At 39.0% G+C, this 6004-nt stretch overlaps 1 pseudogene; it reads left to right on the forward strand.

Annotated features, from left to right (window-relative positions):
• The first annotated feature begins 215 nt into the window (after window positions 1-215).
• LOC137764955 (HAUS augmin-like complex subunit 6) lies at window positions 216-3129 on the forward strand (annotated as a pseudogene).
• The last annotated feature ends 2875 nt before the right edge of the window (window positions 3130-6004 follow it).

Here is a 6004-nt window from a genome sequence, read left to right on the forward strand (position 1 = left end):
GAGAGGCTCTATTTCCCTGCGACTTTAGAGTCTCAGGCCACTTGAAGAATTTGAGGCCATTTGAGGCGAAATGGTTCCAGGCGAGAGAGGATCAGGCAGTGCCAATGGACGGGTCGCAGTCACGCCAGGCTGCCCGTAGGGAAAAAGCCTGAGGGGCCCTCTCGGTCACTGGAGCCTGCGCTTTCTTCCTTTGTCGGGCCCTGCCTACCGCGAAGATGAGCTCGGCCTGGGTCACTACTTTCGAGAAGGAGCATCTCTGGATGTATCTGCAGGCGCTCGGCTTCGAGCTGGGCTCGGCGACCGTAGCCCGTGGAAAGATGGTGTCGCACACGGACCTCGGAGTGAACATGTTTGACAAGTTGAACCTTGAGGCCTTTCAAATAGTTTCTTATTTTTTGTTTCAAACTCTTGACCAGTCTCTCAGTAAAGAAGTTTTCAAACTTTGTTGGCCTCCATTTGACCAAAAGAGTTGACACAGAATTCCGAAAACATTGCTGTGAATGGTTAAAAAAGATTTCTGCTGAATGTAGAAGTAGCTTTCCTCAAGTTGTGGGTTCACTATTACTTTCTCCTGGTGGTCCTAAGTTTATTCATCTGATGTATCACTTTGCAAGATTTGTTGCAACAAAATATATAAAAACCCATTCTAAAATTCTTCTATACGTTTTACAGAGACATTTAATGTAAAGCCACAAGATTTGCACAAGTGCATTGCCAGATGCCATGTAGCACGTAACAGATTTTTACAAATTTTGCAAAAAGAAGATTGCATTACCTGAAAATGCCAGGAAAATGCACAATTGTCAGTTAAACAAGCACGAAATTTGAGATCAGAATGTATAGGACAGCAAAACCAAATTAAAAAAATGGAACCCTATGATGACCAAAGTAATATACAAGAGAAAATTCAAAAGGTTCGGTCTTTGTGGGCTTCAGTGAATGCAACATTCATGTTTTTGGAAAAAGAGAGAGAAGTTGTTAGTTCAGTCCTTAGTCTTGTTAACCAATATCCTTTAGATGGAACTGATGTTGCTATCAGTATTCCAAGGCTCTTACCTGACAAAATTGAGAAACAAATGTGTCAGTTGCACACAGGAAATGTTTACGAGGCTGGAAAATTGAATCTCTTAACAGTTATTCAATTATTAAATGAAGTCTTGAAAGTAGTGAAATATGAACATTGTCAGGCTGACCAAGCAAGACTGACAAAAGACCTTCACTTCCTTGAAAAAGAGACCAAATTTCAGAGAGAAAGATTGTCAGATCTGAAGCATATAAGGTATAAAATAAAAGAAGATCTCACAACTATAAGACATTCTATTGTTGAAAAACAAGAAGAATGGCATAAAATTTGGAAAGAATTTCTCGGCCTGTCTCCTTTCAGTCTAATTAAAGGTTGGACTCCAGCTGTGGATCTTTTACCACCTATGTCTCCCCTTTCGTTTGATCCTGCCTCAGAAGAAGCATACACGAAGAGTATTCTTTTGCAGTACCCTGCTTCACTTCCAGATACACCTAAGCAACATATCCAGGAAAATGATTGCAAGAAGGGCAGGTGATATATTGGAAACTAAGTGTGATCTAGCCAAGGGCCCTGCTTCTTTCCTGTGGCAGCTCATTTCACCATCAGAAACAGTGTTACACTACTCGAAAATGACAGGAAGTTGACATCCAGAGAGAAAAATGAAACAGTTTCTAAGAAAACACCAGAATTTGAAGTAGGAGACTCTTCATCATCAAATATTGCAAAGAGTAGTGCATTTGGAGGGTCTCTGCCAGCTAAAAAAGTGATCCATTCCAAAAAGATCAAGATCATCTGGTAGAAGAGGTTGCAAGGGCAGCTTTATCTGATTCACCACAACCTTCTAAAGGAAAAGAAGTAATGTTAGAGGAACTAATTGACTCTCTAGTTTCTAACCCGTTCTTAACAAGGAATCAAGTTCCCTGAACTCCAGAAAGCTTGATAAGTGATATTAGGAGCTCATGGAGAAAAGCTGTTAAAATAGAAGATAACAGAAGTACAGAACCAATTCAAATGGATACTGAACATAGAGGAGTATTGCCAGAATCCTTACCTGTGGTGCATAATTGAAAAGAGTTTAACATGGCCAGTTTTTTCTCAGCAACCACTGTGTCCGATTCTAGCCATTCTCGTTTGCCTGAAGAGAAAGTTGTTTCAGATTGCCTCAAGTGTGTGCTTCAGAAACCTGTGGTGGCCAGTTACATAGGTGAACCAACAACACAACATCTGTCAGATTTGTTAAATAAGGACATAATTTGTAAGCAAGATTTGGAATGTACAGCTTTACAGAACAAGCTTTTAGAAACTAGCCAAATAGAGACATCCTCCCCTGCTGTAGGCAATAGGAGAGATGTGATAGGTAGCAGTGAAGAATAATATATTAATATATCAGACCACTCGAAAGCTTTATACAGAGATCTTTCCATGCATAAAAGTATGTTATGGAACTCTTTTCAGGTATCAAGTGGAATTAGTTCCAGTTTTAAAGATAGTGATTTTGGCATATTACATGAAACTCTTCCAGAAGAAGTTGGTCACTTAAGTCTTAATAGCTCCAGTAGTACAGAGGCCAATTTTAAACTGGAAGCAAATAGTCCTATGCACAGTGGCATTTTCCCAGAAGGCGTTGTGGAAGGAAGACAGACTACTCCAGAATCAGACTTTAATTTACAGGCTACTTGCAGTGGACATGAGGCTCTGAAGAAATCTCTGTCCAAGCAAAGGGAAGAAATTTGCCTCTCTAATCCTGAAACACTTGAAAGACAAACCTGAATTGAGCCTTACTTCCCAATACATGCAAATTGATGATACGCTTAACTTTTTGTGCACTCATGATTTGCACATTGACTATACAAAACCATCTTCACACATGTCCCTTGGTGAAAGAAAATGGTCTCTTTAACCACTAATCAAGTTTTCTCCAGTGGAACAAAGATTGAGAACCACAACACCATGTAGTCTTGGAGAATTTCTACCTAATTTAACAGTCAATTTTGCAGAAGAAGAAATCTTGAATAAGAGCCTTGATGCAAAAGAATCTCCATCTGACTTGAAAGATGAAGCAGTAGCCCAGTCAATTTAACTATGATGAACTTAAGTTGAAGCAATGTCACAGGATAAAAACTGATTTGTAATTTAAATACACATTGGAAGTGTAACTGTTTTTCAAGGTCTAAAAAAGTCCTAAATAATGCTTTTTAGCCTTCTCTGCTGATTTCAGGTAAAGAGAGTATGTTTGGATTTCCTCTCTCTGTATGGATATGGGGTTGAAATGTGAAGTATTTGCAAAGCAAACAAGTTACGAGAAGCCATTTTGGTTTCTTGCATAATCTTGTAAGCATGAAGTAAATGGCAAAGTATTAGGTTAACTAATTCATTATGTTCTAATTTCAGTTAATTAACATAAGGATGAGTAGTTTTTGATGTGTTTTATTAAGTGGTTAACTTAATAGCCATTGGATATACTGCTCTTTTCTTTTTAGGGAAATAAACAGCTTTTATTGTTTCTTTTTAGAACATTCTGGTACTAAACAAAAAAAGTGAGGAAAGTCATGCTTTGGGGTGTATAATCAAAATGACAAAGTTTAAGTTTGGGAAAGCTCTAAAGAGGCTTAATGATTATTCAGGTAGGTTGATCCTGAAAAATAATATTTGATGGAATAAAGTGCATGTGATGATAGTGAAGACTGGAGCAGAATGAATTTAGAAAAAAGGAAAAAGGTGGAAGATGACTAGATACTTTTGAGGGACACTAACGATAAATCCATTCAGTGGGTTGTATAGCAGTTTTATATTTAGTCTAATTTAGACTTTGAGAATTTAACTCTAGTTTTTTATTTGAACAGAAAAAATGTAAATTAAAAAATTAGTCTGTGTTTGGTTTTTTTTGGAGGGGCACTGTTTTTGGGGAAAGGAGCTAATTTTTTTTTTTTTTTTAAATTTTTTATTGGAGTATAGTTGCTTTGCAATGTTGCGTTGGTTTCTGCTGCATGGTGAAGTGAATCAGCCATGCACATACACACATCCCCTCCCTCTTGGACCTCCCTCCCTCCCCCCCATCCCACCCAACTGGGTCATCACGGAGCGCCGAGCTGAGCTCCCTGTGCTGCACAGCAGGTTAAGGGAGCTAATTTTGATTGTTACTTTCCTTCTCAAAAACCATCAGTTCCCCACTGCCTACAGAACAGCTTCAAATTAACTTGAGAAAATTGAATTTGGGGTTAAATAACTTGTTCAGTGTTACACAGCTCAGTCAGTGGTGAAGCTAGGATTTGACCCTATTTCCCTTCCTTAATATACCAACAAGACCTCCTAGAAGTAACTAAAGGGCCAGGATGTAGGATATGGCTGCAGGAGTGGGCCTTCTGGACTCTAAATGAGAGTCAGATGTGAGGCCTCCTGTACAGTGTCCTGCCTCATGTAGTCAGACCCCCTGGCCAAGAAACGGGCTTGCCTTTAGCATCCAAGTGAATACATGCCATTGCCCTCTGCGAACCAGGAGGTTAAGCACACACTGGAAGGGTGGTAGCACCTCCAGCACCCCTGTGTCTAGCCCCAACTCTTAACCATCACAGCCTTGTCCAATTTGCCAAGAAACTGGCAAGAAGAGGAGAAAAGTTGAAGGGAGGAGTTCTGGAAGTGGATGGGCTTAACAGTTCATCTTTCTTCACTCCTTTTTGGCTTACTTTCTCTGTGTTGCTTGTTTGATCCAAGTTTGAAGGCCAGTCTTTTTTTGTGAGAAAAGACAGAAGAAAAGCACATATAACTACCTTATTTGCAGTGGAAAAAAAAGAGGAAGAGAAAAGCTTCTCCTAAGGTGCCATATTCCTTTATTAGTTAATAGAACAAATAGGGACTCTGTAAGTCTACTGGGAAACTATCCTCTAGTCCTTAAGAAACCCAGTATCAGTAAATCCAAAATTAACATGTTAAGGAGAAGGTAGAGCTATCATATTAGCATCTACAAAGTGCCAGGGCTATTCCTGGATACTTAATAATACATATTATATCATTTAATTCTCATACCTCTGTAAGATAGTGATATTGTACCTATTTTACAGGTAATGATACCAAAGCTAGGGAGCTTAGATGACTTGTCTAAGATGGACTTGAGGAATTACCTGGGATACCTCTTAAAAAAACGTATATTCTGTAGGTCTAAAATGAGGATTAGAAATCTGCATTTTACATAGCTTCCCTGGTAATTCTTAGGCTCAATAAAAAGCTTGAGAGCCACTGCTAGGGGATACAGATTCACATTTAGCCCTGGGGTATCTTAAAGAAGCTAGGTACACTGTTACATACATACTGCTTTAGAGATCTTAGCTCTCTGATAAGGAAGCTGAAGTTCACCAATAAGTGTGGGCCCTGAATTACTGAGAATCAAAAGATCAAAATACCTCTGGGTATTAATGGATTTACAAAAACCACATTGTTGTTAAGTGAGTCATACCTGTGATAGGCTGAGAGTTTTGGGCATTCTTCCCTGTCCTTTGTATGCCAGTACTATAAACAAAAGTATATTAAATCTGTCACTTTCTCCTAAACCATTTTGATTATGACTTACTGCCTTCAGCCTCTTCCTTATCCAATATTGCCTGCATACCTGCCTTTTGACCTTAAGGGACTGCTTTGATCATATCACTTCTTGGTTTAAAATTCCATTAATGGTTCATTGGTAATTCCAGAATCGAGTTCAAATTTAAAGGCATATAAGGTCTCCTCCGTAGATTCCTCTTTTCCCCCTTCCACTATGCTCTACCATTTTTTTTTCCTGGAAATGCTTTGGTGAGCATGCGTCTTTGAAAATCTTAATTCACAGTTCTGAAGCTGGAATATCCTACCTTCATCTCCCAGCTTTTCACAGTTATAGTTGTCCTTTAGGGTTCAGAACAAATCTCACTTTCACCTTGAAGTCTTAATCTCTTATCCATGGGCCTGTCCCTTCTCTGAAATCTCCTATGGCTTATGTTAACTTTTATT

The sequence above is a fragment of the Eschrichtius robustus genome, chromosome 5 (assembly GCF_028021215.1).
Source record: "Eschrichtius robustus isolate mEscRob2 chromosome 5, mEscRob2.pri, whole genome shotgun sequence".
NCBI classification, from domain to species: Eukaryota; Metazoa; Chordata; class Mammalia; order Artiodactyla; family Eschrichtiidae; genus Eschrichtius; species Eschrichtius robustus.